The sequence below is a fragment of the Anser anser genome (assembly GCF_964211835.1).
Source record: "Anser anser genome assembly, chromosome: 2".
NCBI classification, from domain to species: Eukaryota; Metazoa; Chordata; class Aves; order Anseriformes; family Anatidae; genus Anser; species Anser anser.
In genome coordinates, this window is record NC_139721.1 from 132,212,256 (window position 1) to 132,227,356 (window position 15,101).

General features: G+C 35.0%; 1 protein-coding gene across 3 annotated transcripts in view; it reads left to right on the forward strand.

The window, feature by feature from the left end:
• The window catches only part of AGMO (alkylglycerol monooxygenase), a 194,525-nt gene that overhangs the window by 151,875 nt on the left and 27,549 nt on the right, over window positions 1-15,101 (forward strand). The gene's annotated exons all lie outside the window — the stretch shown is intronic.

Here is a 15,101-nt window from a genome sequence, read left to right on the forward strand (position 1 = left end):
TAATCCATTTCATCTTTTTTTTTTTTTTTTTTCAGCTGTAGAAAGGCAATGTTACAAGTATTTCTTATTATTCTTGTGTTTTATTGACCCTAAAGGAAATAGGGTATTAATTATGCTTTCACCACTGAGTATTCCTCTTTCATGGATGAATGAGGTAACACACTAGAAGTTCTGTTACTAATCTTCTAATTCATGACTGATTATTATTTTATTTTTTTTTGCCAGCATTTGTCAGCAACATCACACTTCTAGGTAAATTTATATTATAAACATTTCCTAGAAGATATGTCATTCTCTGTTCTGTTTACTCCGTAGTTATCCATTTTGATCCCAAAAGTTAGAATACAAAGCTTCCAGGGTGAAAACAAAATAAGCTTTTGAGAAGTTTCATCTAAGAAATGCATTTGCTTACATGTCCGATGTTTTTTTCTGTTTTTAAAGAGTGTAGTTTTTGTTAGTTTTCCTCCAAAAAATAATAGGTGTTCACTATACTGTTCACTTGCTTCAGAAAGCAAGATTTACTGTTTGTTTTGAGGCATCATTACAACTGATGGGTCTTAGGGTTTCTCTTGCGGGTGCTTATGTGATATAGCTCTGTCTGCGCTACAAAGTAGTGCAGCACAATAGGAACTAATCTCTAGAGCAAACTGGTTGGTGCTGAGGATCTGAGTTTGCACCGTGCATGTTTTGCTTTAGCCTGAATGCAGACTGGTGGGTAGACTGAATTCCCTATTGGGAATAGAGAAGCTGGAGAGCATTGAGTGTCCTGCCAGAAGGCATCTTCCAGTTGAGTTTCACCCCAGAGGAATCCAGTTTTAACGCTCTGGAGGTGCAATGTGAATCAAAGCTCAGCAAGTGAGGATGATCAGGAGATTTGCTTTTTAGAGTATACTTACGATAAAACACAGCATCTTAGCATCCTCTTAAGTACAGGAAAAAGTTTATATTGATACCAACTGAGACCAGAGTTCACTTTATTTTATTTTTTTTCTTTTCCCCCCTTATAAACATCCAACTGAGTTTGTCACATTATGCTCTATTCTTCCGCCTCCATGTTAGTTTGTTCCTTATTGCAATCAGGCTCTGAGGAGCAGAGTTTTCTATTCTATTTTGAAGACCTTATCAAACAGACCGAGAGTGTTGGTTTAGGTTTTAACTGGGTCAGCATTTCATTCCTCACCTAGCCATTCACAGAGAAAACAAGTGGAAAAGGAGGGGGAAAAAAAAAAAAAAAAAAGGATCAAGGGAGTCTGGCATTACTTCTGGGAAACCATACTCAGTATAAATGAGCCCAAGCCTTTGATATATTGATTCATATAACAAGAACAGTTAAAGTCAGTTTACTGATTTAACACCACCACCCTATGTTGTTAATGTTTGTGTTACAATAAAACCTAGATGCCTGTTAAGGCTCACCATAACATTACGCACCATCCCATCATGCCAGAAGAATACAGGAATCTATTTTCCACAGTCCAGGGATAGGACAGAACTTAATGTGTAAGAAAGAGGGAAAAATTGTAAACCAAATTAAAATCGATTAGGATTTTATTTTTATAAAAGATGCAGTAGATCATAACTCATTGGCAAGGTGTTGGGGTTGAAGTGAATAATGCTAGGCAAACAAACATTCACATGGACACATTCTTAAATTCTCTTTTGTTTTAAACAACCAAATAAAAAAGGGTTTCTATATAGTATATTGGGTTACGTGCAAATATTTTCCATGTACAGTGTGTGTACACAATGTCTTATTACATCTGATATATATATAATATAAAAATATATATAGCTTTGTATATACATCTTATAACTGTCTTGCTGAAGTTGTCTTGATCAGTTTACCAACTCAGACAGTCATTAAACTAAGTATTAGTTGTTCTTGTAAAACCTGCTATTACTGTACAAAACAGCTTAGATTTACTCTGTATAAATTAACTACGATGTTCATGTCACAATAATATAACACACTTAATGCACTTATATGCTTCTTGTCAAAACGCTTGTGTATGGCATCCTTCATTTCTTAGTATTTCCATAACTTGACCCAGAAGGTTACAAAGAAGTCAAATTTGCCCAGCAATGGGCAATTTTCTTTCAGCCTAGTATCTCACCTTTGTCACATGTAAGTGTAAGCCACCAACTTTGCATTTCTACTTTAAACCTTCCAACTTTTAAAAAAAATCTGCAGGGTTTTGGGTTGCACATGCTTACCAATAGCCTCTAATTTAGAAGATATTTACCTTCATAAACTATGCTTCCTAATATTTTAATGCATATACAACATTATATATATATATATATATAAACAAGATTGGTTGTGAGGATTTAGTAAATGATAATTAGTGCTGGAGTAGATTGACAAATTGTTGTGTTTCATGAAAATCTAGATGCATGAATTTGTTGGTTTCTGTAGATGGAACAACTATGTGCAACTTCTGAGTGCAGAACAATGAAATAGATATCTAGAGGAGCAGTAGACTTGTCATCACTCCACCCAACACTTGCATCACATTATAATCCTGAAAAAGCTTACTGCCCTATTTCCATTAATTTTGGTAACCTATTTTGGCTGCTGCATAGCCCAAACAGAGCAAAGAGTACCAGCATTTAATTTTAAGATTTATGTGCTTTGAAAAAATTGTATACGGCAAGAAATATTCTTTCACTTTTATACTGCAGCTCAGATTTACATTTTTAGAGCTTCCATCAGCTTTGGCAAAATGACGGTTAGTTTGATCCAACTTCTGAAGCTGGGAGTTAGGCCAAGACTATGGTAGTCAGAGATCTGTGAAAGCATGTTGCTGCTCTATTACCTGACACTTTTGGCCCTATTTTCAAGATTTTTATGCTCTTTTTTATTTTCTTGTGTGTATAGGACTCAGATTTTCTTTTTCTCTAAGGTTGGAATCTGATACTATATTTGCTTAGCATCTTTTGCATATCGCTAAATGCATTATGAAGCAGTTCCCCAAACTCAACTTCACTGTCTCTGGGGATATGTCAATAAACAAGTGGTTGAGCTGGCTCTACTATGGACATTCCCATCTCTTATGAGTATTTCATCTTAATTAATAAAACAACCCTGAACTTCTCCAAAATGCTGATGTTTACAAGGAGTAGCCTTTGTTTCACCCCCATCAGTTTTCTGGGCACCTGAACATTGCTTCTGAGTGGAAAAAAATGTTCGTATAATTTGCAGACATACATTTGAGCATTAATAATAGTTATAATCAATCAAATAGAAATGGTCCAATTTTGTCACAAATAAAATGCACTGAACCTGTATCTGTGGGTGAAGTTTGTCAAAATACAACTAGCTTTGTTGAAGCTATCAAGTATGATGCATTGTGAAAACATATGTGCTAAGGGAGGTCTCTTATCTGCTGGTTTCTATAGTTGCTCTGCAAACAATATATGCATTAAAAAATCAAGATGGTGCAAATACAAATCTAAACTTTGAAATTTGCAGACTTGAGTTCCTATTTCGATATATTTTTTGAGAATTTCTTCCTAAGGTTGTATGCATGAAGCGTTTCAGAAATGATTTTGGAAACCAAAGAAAATCAGTATACACACAGCTGAAACACAGAAGAAGCTGTATTGTTTATTTCAGGTAGAGCTATCTATAGAGTTATAATGATAAAGAGGAGACAGGACTTGTTTTTACTCTCAATTAACTTGTGTTTAACTTATTCTTTAAAATTAACTGAAATGAAAATATCATGACGAGAAACTGTATCTGCAGGATAAGATGCACACCTTTGCAAATTGAAGATCATTAAGGCATTTTATGTACTCCTCATGCAGAGAAAAAAAATAGAAAATTTGACAATTTGCCTTTAAGAATCTGTGGCAGTCATTAGGGAAATATCAATCTATCAATAAAAGGTCAATCAAAGCACACTGAATAAAACAAATAAAATATGTTACCCTAATTCTCCTGTTCCAAATGAAGTAGAATAAAAGGCAATGCTGCTAATTATAATTTGCCACATACTTCTTGCAATAATAAAAAAAAAAATTGAAGATTTTGTGGAAATTTAGGATGCTGTTTCTTTGCTTTCTGATATAAAATTTAATCCCTGATATTTTGGCAGTGAATTTAGTACCAGTGGAATAATTTGAAAATTTAATATTTTTGAACTTTAGGATTCTGTAAAAAAGTCTTTTTGGGGGAATGTTATTTTTGTTTGAATTTTGGTGGTCTGAATTATCATCCACAAATTCTGTATTTGGGAAGGCTTTCTCTTTTCTAGTGGATACACTTTTCTACCTTCAAAAAACTCACTGCCTCCTACTTAGTTCCTCTTCCCTCACACTCCTATCAATGCCCTTTTTTAGTTAAAGAGAAAGAAAATTAGATGTACGGGGTGTAGGGAATTCTTGACCCACTTTGAAACACAAGACATAAATCGAACTCAAATGACTTTGCCAATTTGTTGCAAATGTTTTCAGCTCATTCTCTAAGGCTTTTCCCTTGACACCAGGAGAACTTCCCACCTTTTTTAGGTTCACTCCGTTGCAAGTGGCCTACATCACATGCGTATGCTTCAGCTTGATAGGTCACGGAAAGTATACACTAGCCTTTCACCTCCAGCTGCCCCTCTACTCGACTTCCTCTAAGCAATATTGGCTTCTGCAGCTAAAAACTGCTTTTCACATATAATGAAATTCACAAGTGCATTGGAGGAAATGTGATTTTTTTTTTCTGCCCCCACAATTTCAATAGCAGTTTATTCCTTTAAAAGGCAAATTGCAGAAGGGAATAACTTTGAAAGCAAACTGGAAATATAAAGACAGGAAATGAGTCTGTGACTGTATAACTGAGTTCATAAATGGGTCCTTTTTTGGTATGAAACTGGGCTTTTAGAGTAGAAAAATCACCTACTTAACAAAACCATTCTCTGTTTCAGCACTGCAGGAGCATGAAATAAATCCATGTTTCTTTCTAATACATCATTCAGTCTATCAAACTATTTCCAAATGACCGGAGTTCTAGCAGTGCAGCAGAAGGTCCCATACCTCTTCTGGGATGGTGGATTTTTTTAATATAATCCTTTGAATTTCCTTGTTCATTCTGGTTTATAAAGATGCCTATAAAGCATTCCTTAATCTGAAGATGAGAAAAGTGTATATAGTTTCTTAAACCATGAACTGCAGACACCCTAACTGCCTGCAGAATTTCCTTTCTTTTTTTTTTTGTTTTGTTTTGTTTGTTTTGTAGGGAGGGTTTCTGCATTTTAATTCAGACATATTCTTCTGTGTAAGTCTCAAAGCATCTGTACATGCCCATTCTGAAGTAATATTTATTCAGAATCATCAGGATTGTCGCTAATCACCAACTTACAGTACTATCATGTCCAGTGGCATTGACAGAGCACCTAAATCAATTTCTTTCATGTCAGGAAAAAATTATTGCCTACGCTGTTTAGGTTAGCACACAACCACCATAAATTCTTACAATGTATGTCTATATTCACTCAGTCTCACAGATAAAAAAAAATATTTAGTAATCAGTTGCTTTTTTTTTCCTCCCCACTCACCAGAATCAAGGTAAAAAGCACTTAGTCACAAGGCATGGAGATAGTAAAACAGTTCTTTAGGATTTAGATTCATTTCACTAAAAAGAACCTTTCCTCTAAAACTTGCTTTTCTTTTTTTTTTTTTCTTCTTCTTGTTGAGAATACTCTGTTTGATTGTTTTTTATGAGACTCATATCTTAGTCCACTGCTCTCTCATGGTTTCTTGCTGCATTATGACAACTCTTTTTGTACTCAGAGGCCTGAGGAGAAAGAAATGTTGCAAATGCTGTTTCTGCTAAAGCTAAAAATTAAAAAAAATAATAGTAATCCAGAGGACTATTGAATATTTAGGTTACCTGATGTTGCATTGTGTGCATATCACAAAGTGAAAGTACTGCATAGGACACACACCTTGCAAGCAAGTAAAGGAAGGTCAAAGGCTGATTTCATTGTGCATATGAAAGATTAGGGGTGGTTCGTGGCTAGGCTTTAAAAGAAGAGATGGCAGTGAATGAGAAGGAGATGATGATGATCTGTTGAGTTCATGTGGCTGACATTAGCAGCTGTGATGGGTTCTCCCCAGGTTCGGATATTCTGCTTTCTTTAGAACTAATTTTGTGCCTTTAGAACATATCCTTTTTTCTTAGAAAGCACCTCAGTGCTCTAAAAGGTAGAGCCTAAAAGTATCTAAAAGTTTTAGGCTGTAGCCTAAAAGTATCATGATATTAATTTAAGGTATGTGAAGTGTAGGATGTGAATATAAAATGCAAGATGCCTTATGAGGTATTAAGTTGTTATAAGAATATCCTATATCTTAGAAGAATTATTTTATTTTATTGTGGGGAGGGGGTGTTTTAATCTTACAAGAGTCTATGATACAGGGAATGATAAGATTCTCATGCCAGGCAGAGTAACAAAATGCACTGTGATTTCAAATCGTGATTAGCTACTAACAAGGATGGTACAGAAAAAATATTGTGTGGGAGAGAGTGTGGAGGAGTTAATAGATTTTTTTTAACTTTTTTTAAATGCTAAAGGTGACACTGCTGAGTCATATTATTCTAGGTATCTGAAAATGGCAGGTTGAAAAAGTATGAGATGTATTTGATTTGGCATTTAATTATGGTGTAAAACCTGTGAAGCTATCATATTGCTTCCTCCTTTAATTTTACTCTTACAGGCAATTTTGTCTGTCTATCATGTTAGAATGTAGTTTTTTTTCCTCTCTGTTTGGATAGGTCTTGTAGGAACAGTATTTTCATTATTCTCATTGATGGGAACTTTGAGAAACATTATAATTGTCTTTATTGACAGTTGAATTATATTTTTTTTAAAGGAAAACAGAATGGACTGGCTGACATCTTAAACTTATTTAAATATAGTTCTTTCTGTTGTGTTGGAGAAAAAATGCTTTCTTGAGTAAAATAGAATAGACTGGAAACATCTTAAACTTATTTAAATATGATATCCTTTACTGCATATTATGGAGAGAGTTTCTTTTTTAAATTCTGAGCCAAATTCCACCATGTTACAGTCATACAATTTATATTATTTTAGTGTCTTGAATGCAAAATAGAGCTTCTACAATACATTTTGCGTTCAAATTTGGGTTACACTAGCTACCTCGTCATTACTCCTGAGCTACAGAAATTACCACTGCTTAAAATGAAATAGTAAATCTACTTCCAGTCTTAGGCTTTTAAAAACATTAAACTTTTAATTGGTTTGCAAAAATTCAATCAACTCAAAGTTGACTAACATCTTTTCTTTACACAAGATGTTTGCTTGTATTTGTTTTATTTTCAATAAATTATTGTGCTTAATTAAGCCTATGATTTTTTTTTCTCACCCCCCTCCACCCCACCAAATCACTCCCTGATTTTTTTTTTCTCTAAAATGCACTTAAAAGATTTCAAATTAACTTCTAGACAGATGAGCATGCATATGTGGTAAATTTTGGTTGCTAGAGTAATCTGCGTAAGTGTCACTGCTTTCTAAATGACTAGTTCTCTTTTCAATTTAAGGAAATATAATGTGTGGAAAGGTATTACGCTAACTTCAAGATATTTTTATCAGATGTCTAAATGTATTTAAATATGTTCATGTACACAATATCACCAGAAATATTTTTACAAATAGACTTAAGAAACTGACTACTTTTCATGCAACCAAATCCAGCTTCTGCATTAGAACAAAACTCTTCACTTGCCCTCAGCCCTTGATCATGCTTAATGTTGTGAGGACAGCTGTCCATAAAGCTTAGGAGTTGGCCACCTGGGGAGGTGGCTAATGTACCAACATTTCAGCTTTTAAATGCATACCAGTCACGTTCAGATACAACACAAAGAAGGTACAATAATCTCCAACTCTTTGTTTAAGGTGAGTAGCCTTTTTTAGGCACTCAGATCCGTAAGAGAGTTCAGAGTTGAAAGTGTTAAGATTAAGAAAGATTTTCCTTTGCTTTTATATCTTTAAGAAGAAAGCCGAAGTCTCTACCAAGCAGCTTACGTGTCTCTCACCTCTGTCTGTTCTAATGAATGTTGTTTTTGTTTGTTTGTTTGTTTTGCTTTGATACTTTTAGACATTCGTGTGTTTCTTATGGAATCTGAACAACTCAGGCAGGGTATCTGTGGGTGTAAATGGCTTCAGGTGTTTGGCTCCTAGTTCCCATTGTTGTCCATGCAAGGCAGAACTCTATTATTTAAAAAATCAAAAAATGTTTAAAAGATTTTGTTTGTTTGTTTATGCCCAGTTGTAATTGTTAAGGTTCTCTGAGGCACCGGAGAAAAGTGCCCATGTCTTCTGTTCATTTCCTCTCGCTAAAGCATATTATTTCTGGCAGGACTACGACCTTAACTTCTAACTTGATCAATCCTGGATCTGTTGCATAAGCCTTCTTCAAGAATATTATTCCATACCTATCTGCCACCTGTTTCCTTCTGACCTTCCTGTTGCTGAAGTCTTTTCCCATCCTCAAGAAATCTTCCAAAAATAAAAAATCCTGTACATCTCATCCCCAGACATGAATTATCTCCTACACTCCTGACTCTGTTACCTCCCATAAGTATCCTGGTCTCTCCACCCAACAGTGCTATGAACTCCCGGGCTTCAGGATACGTACTCTGTGTGTCATTTACTTAGTTACCAGGCAGGTAGTTTAACAATATTAATATATATTATTAGTGAATAGCATTTTTATGGTAATATTTTCTATTGCTTTTTTTTTTTCCCTTGAAATAAGAATCATGCTTAACCTCGCTAAGGAAAATCCATTATGTACTCTGGATTTTGGTTGCAATATTATATGTTGAAAGGCATCAGAAAGAAAATATCTATATTGGGAGGGAAAAAGTAAGATGGGGAAAATAAAGAATCTATCTGATAATTAGGCTGTTATAATGAACTTAAGTACAACAGAGTAATTAACTTTTGAATGTTTACTGAAAATTACTACTTTTTCAAACTTCACCAGCGCAAATAAAACATCAGTGAAAAAATGTATTGAATCATAGACTAATGCAAATGACTCAAGGTCACCTTCAAAACCTCAACCCTAATAATGAAGATGTGGTGATCAAAGAGAAGGGAATGTAGCCAGCATGTCTTGAACTACATTCTTTTTAACTGGCTGTACATATACCTTTTGAGAGCAGTTTATGGGACAGTGAAGTTACTGTGGCCCTGGGTGTTTCATAAATTACTCTTCAGGGCTGGGAAGTCCAAAGGTTAATGCAGTGAGTTATGGTTATCTCTGAAATTCTTTAAACTATGAAAAATATCTATATTCTATATAAAGTCTGAGAGCTTTGTTAGTGATATGACAAATCACACTAAATAGATCTTTGCCTTCAAAAAAAATAAATCTGTTCTTATGAAGAAAATAATTATCTCAAGGATTAGAAATGAAGGAATATAGCCTGTGAGTATCCTGATAATCATTTCAGTCAGGAACAGAATGTTTCAGATTAGGTAACTCTCTTCCTGCCAAAGTTTCTTGCACCATAGTCTCTGTTAAGCAGATGAAAAAAAGTTGCTGGAACTCATTATTCTAGGAGAAGAATATTTTTACATTTCTTCACTTCAGTTGCTTACCTCAGTGTACAATAGCAAGAAATTAATAAGAGTGTTCAGAAGCTGCTGTTCCTGGTCCCCTGTTACCTCTTTGAATTGTATCATTAAGGAGCGTGGGACTACAGACATGAGTCAGTTCAGGGTTTAGTCCGGTGGAACATACTAATTTTCACAAGAGAGAAAGGGATTTTTCTCTAGTTTGCTGGTCCTTCTGGTTACTTTCGTACATTCTAAATCTGTCATCTGCTTCAAGTTTTGCATGTGCTTATGTGCATGTAGCTGAATCTTAAAGAATTGCAGATGTATGTATATTTCTGAGAAAGACATGGTTATCATTCCTCTTTGAGTTAAATGGTCTTTCAGATATCCTTCAGATAGATATTTTTCTTCATGGAAAAGCCTTCTGCCTCATGAGAGTATTTCTTCATTCAAGCTATGTCATTGGTAAAATAGGTTAAATTGTCTTAGAAATTTAGAAACTTAGAAAAGTTCTGTGTATATGGTACTTTACATATCCTCTTATGTGGAAAATAAAGTAGGTCTTATTGTTATGCTTTTTGCTTTGTATACATTCAGTTACCTGAATGCATGTTTTTGTGCTTTATATGCAGTTCCACTGTCTTGGCTTTTTACCATTAAGCACCATTAGAAAAGTTCGTATCTGTGCTTTCATTGTTCATTATTTCATCATTCTGGTGTTTTTTTGTTGCTGTTTGTTTCTCTCTTTTAATTTAATTTTTGTATTTCTTCTGACCTTCTGTCATGGCTGATTCCTAGGAATAATGAAATAATATAACAATAAGTGAAAAGATGCAAAGGAGAAATATTTTAGATTTAGATTTTATCTAAACTTTAGGTTAATATTATTTTACTCAGGTTCTTAAAGTAGAAGTGACATGAAATGGCATGATGTTCACCATAAAGCTTTTCAGTCACTGAGGCAGCTGTAAAGCAAGCTGAAGATGATGGCCACAAATATATTGGGGCTTAGTGTAAGCATATCTGACTTTCAGCAGGTAGATTAGTATTTATCATGTATCTTATTTGTCCTCTATGCTTTTTGAGACAGAGACTCAAAGAACAAAAGAAAGAGGTTTTTGACCTATCTTTTCTGAGACCACACTTTCTTTTCACCCAAGACCTCTTTGCCTTGGTCCAACCACTTTCTTTCTGTGGAATTTTAAGGGATTTTCTGTTCCCAAGCATCAGCAATGTAGGAATGAGCATTGACTCAGGTCTCCTCATATACTGTGAAAGTTGATCAGTTTCTTTTTAGTACTTCCACTGCTAATGGTATGGTCACTCTGCTTTCTATCTCTACCACTTTAGTTCTCCAGATACAGGAGCCTTACATTTGATGCACTGGAGGATACACTCACTGGGAAGAATTTCTCTGTGCATCATAAGATGTTGACATTCCATATGATAAGTCACTTCTGGTGGAGATAATACTTATCTCAGTAGCATGAGTGCTAGAATTTGATAACAAACACTTAAACTTTATATTTTTACGCTTTTTTCTATAATATTGTGTTTTATTAGTATGAAAGGTGCATCCATGAAGAGCTAAAAATTAACATCGCATACAGAAAAAGATTAAATGATTTAAATTACATTTAGTCCTCGATAGTGAATGATTTATTAGAGAGAAAGTGAAATATCTTCAGAGATGGAAGGTAAAGGACTGCCATGAATACTACTACTTGCAGCAGTCTAAATGACATGAAAAATTCTGATACACTTTTTCTTAAACCTGAAAAGAGCTTGCCTATAATACCTATCATTAGTCAACATCCTTTGAGACAATTTATTGAGCTGCTGATTATGAGTTGGTAAATCTGAGTTTCTCTGTTTGCCAACAAGTCAACATAACATTGTTTGAGTTCACAGAAGAGTGAGTCAAGCATTGAGTTTGTGTGAGCCAATGGGAGGAAAAATGACTTAAGTAAATTACAAGTAAAAGTAACAGCTTTCTAACAAACCTTCCATCTGTTCTTTCATGTACGTTTTTTTTTTTTTTTTTTACCACTCCAGAACATCCCGTGGTGTCAGATGGCAGATTCTATAGCACAACCAATCACAATTTGAGCTGTTCAGCAATTTCTAAGTGTCAGTAAAACAAAAGCACCAGCAGCTCTTTGCACAAAAAAATGCAACCAGACTTTCTGAAACAAAGGCAGCCCTTGATTTTTCTTTCTGTAAATCCTAGTTACACACTGGGTGAGAATGTGTGCTGCATATCCTTTGAGCACATCATGGAACTGGCAGCTGGGACATGGGCAGCTGTAAGTCTTTTTTGGCACTGACTCTGGTCTGCACCGGCACCAGCATCGCCAGTCCCAGCATGATTTAGAAAGTCTTGAAAGGCTCGGGTTACGGAGGCCTGTCTCTAGTTACATCCACTCTGCCTTATAGTAGTCAGTCTCTTGTTTCCTTATGGGCAGGATCATGACCCAGCATCTCCACAGTGCTAGCAGATTGTCCTGATATATATGTCAGTGGCCCGGTACTATCCTAAAGTAGCTGTGTGATTCTTGAAACACAACGTAGGACTGCGTTTGTGTGATTCTGTCCCTGGGAAAATATTGTCATTTTATGCTGTATGTTATTTTATCTCTGGGATAAGGAGCGGACAAAAATCTGATCCTTTCTTTTAAATATTTTAATGGTATATTAGTACCCAGGCAGAATATAAATGTGCTAAAGAAAAGAAAAAAAAAAGGAGTCATTCTGAGAAGTTCTTCATTTCTGTTGGTCATTTTTGTATCATTTTGACTTATCTGAAACAATAGTATTAAGCTTCAATATTAAATGAAGCTAGCTATGCATTTGCAAGCCGCTGTCTTAATATTTAATAATAACTAATTAAATTATCTTTCTTATGCGCATTATGTCACTCACTAAAATTCTGAGGAAAAATAACATTTTGAAATCTGGTTAGAGAGAAAGTGTCATGCCTCAGATGTATTGTTTTTTCTTGTTGTTTATTTCTTGGTTTGCTTTTTTTTTTTTTTAAATGTTGTTGTAATTCATAATAACGGGGTGATGCATCACACCAAAGCAACTCATATTGAATTTGAACTGTTTTGGAAAATATGATTTAAAGATGTTCACACAAGACCACTGATTGGTGTGGGCAACCAGCTGTGCAAATCAATGAATTACTGCATAAATACCAGCATTGTCAGTCATTTATGTTCAAAAGTATGACCACAAAAACTGAACTAATAGATACCAACCAAGGCATTAATTCTCAAAAACAGATAATTAAACAGTTTACTGAATGACTGTCTGGAGGACTTAATCCAGAGAAGTTGTAGGTTGGTATTTACCAATTTTGTCTTTTCTTAACAGGACCTCTAGCATTAAACCTGTATCACTGCATGAGTTCCAGGGCAGGCTGTCCATTTTCTCTTTATTCCATTATATTTTTTAACACATGAAATAATTTTCTTACAGCAGATCCTAATCTCTTATCAATAGAAGAAATTGGTTTTGATTTCAGCTTCCAGAAAAAAAAGTATTATGTTATGATTTTCCTGTCAGCAAACACATTTTTAAGGGGGAGGGGAGAATGCTCTAAAATTAGGCAAGAGAGAAAATGAAATCAAACGGAAATGCATTCCTCACAGGAGATAGGCTAGTCCTTTTTTTTTTCCTTTTTTTTTTTTTTCTTCCCCTCTTCCTAAACAGTGATTAAAATCTGTTTCTGAAATCTTAACTTTATCAACTACAGATAGGAGAGTGAAGATATATGTGGAGAAACTCTTTTTTTGAATGAGTTCCATTTTCCCATAACTCCAGTTGGGACACATGATAAAATTATCAATGAAACGTCCTAATTTGATCCTTAACCAAAGGGATGTTGTCCTATGAATCATCTGTGTTTGTGGGAGGCAACACTGAAGCTAACAGAGCAGGAATGGGCCCCAGATGTTTTCTGGAAAGCTGGTTGCACTGTAGGCTGTGTGTATTACCTAACGTAGGCGACCATATGGAAGAAAAGGTTGGAAACATCCCATTACAAGTCATATATCACTGAGCTGACAGCAAGGATTTCAGCTTGTTTTTATTTAAATCATGAAAGCAGCTGCTCAGCTGTCTAACTGCATTAAATTTAACCCTTTTTCTAGCAAATGAAATTTGTTTTATGAAATGGCAGACAAACTGCTGCCTTTGCAAAAACAAACAAACAAACAAAACAGGTTAGAGCATCCTGCGGTAACCCATATGCAGGCAGCAGGACAGCACTAATAGTGACTACATCTGCTGCTGGGTGATCGCATAGCCACATAGTACACCTGTGCCTTATTAAACACCAGTAAACCCCTTATTCTGGAAGGGTAACAGCAGAAATATATGCACACTACATAAAGATAGTATCTCTATTTTCTTTTTTCCATTTTAATCTACTTATTGTTCAATAGATGCACACCTTTAGAATGAACCATTACTTTTTTTTTTTAGTTCTCTCATCATCTTCCATTTTCTATTTTATTTCTCCATTATTATTTCTTCTTTTCTTAATTTTCCTTCCTTTTATCTATTTGTCTTTTTATTTGTTGTTCATCCCATGTAGCCTCTCTTCTGTCTGCTTTCTGTTTTCCTTTTCTTCCTTTTTTCCCCTTCCCCATTATTGTCTCCTCTCTCTCTAGCCAGTGTATAAGCTTTTCTCAGGGATCCTCCCAACTCCGCTTCTCTGTCCCCTTACTGTACACTACTTTAAAAAAAAAAAAAAAAAAGGTTGTTCCTGTCAGTAGGTAACAATCTCTGGCCTCCAAATCAATACTTCACCACATCTGTCTCAAACAGCTTATTGATTTGTTATTTTTTATCACTCTTTTGCTAAAGAAAGAGAATTTAACAGAATCCTGACAGTTACGGTTAAGAAAAAGACATACAGTAAGTACAGACTTTAATTTCCTGTGTAGAAATCTGTAGAAGAAATATAAGGAGGATCCAGTATAATACTAAACCAGATTAGTAGTTACAGGAAACTAAAGAATGCTAAACTAGGTTTGTCTCTTACTGTTTCATGGAGGCTGTAATCTTTATTCTGTGCTACATCTCTCCTGTTCACCTCCATCGTCTGAATTCTTTTTTTTTTTTTTTCTTTCTGTCAGAGCATGGAGGTTTTCTTATTTTATATTCTTCATGTTTTATATTGTATCCATCGTCCTTTAAGACTATAGAATATTTGACAAGAATTTCTTCCACATCCGTCAATCTGAGTCTTTGCTACAAAGAAATGGTATGCTTACACTGGCAATTAATTAGCTAAGTATTTGATACAAACTTTTACATCCAAATTAATTCTCTCTTCCTTAAACATAGTGGAAACATGAGGAGCTTGGCAGCACTCACTTCCAACTAGTGTTTGTCTCCCAAGAGAACTGGTGTAGATGTAACCTATGCACTCCAATGCAGGCACCAGGTTTTGGCCATATCAGTATCTGTCCCTGTTAGTTTTGGAAAAGAGGTAGGATCAAGAACCAAAGATACTCC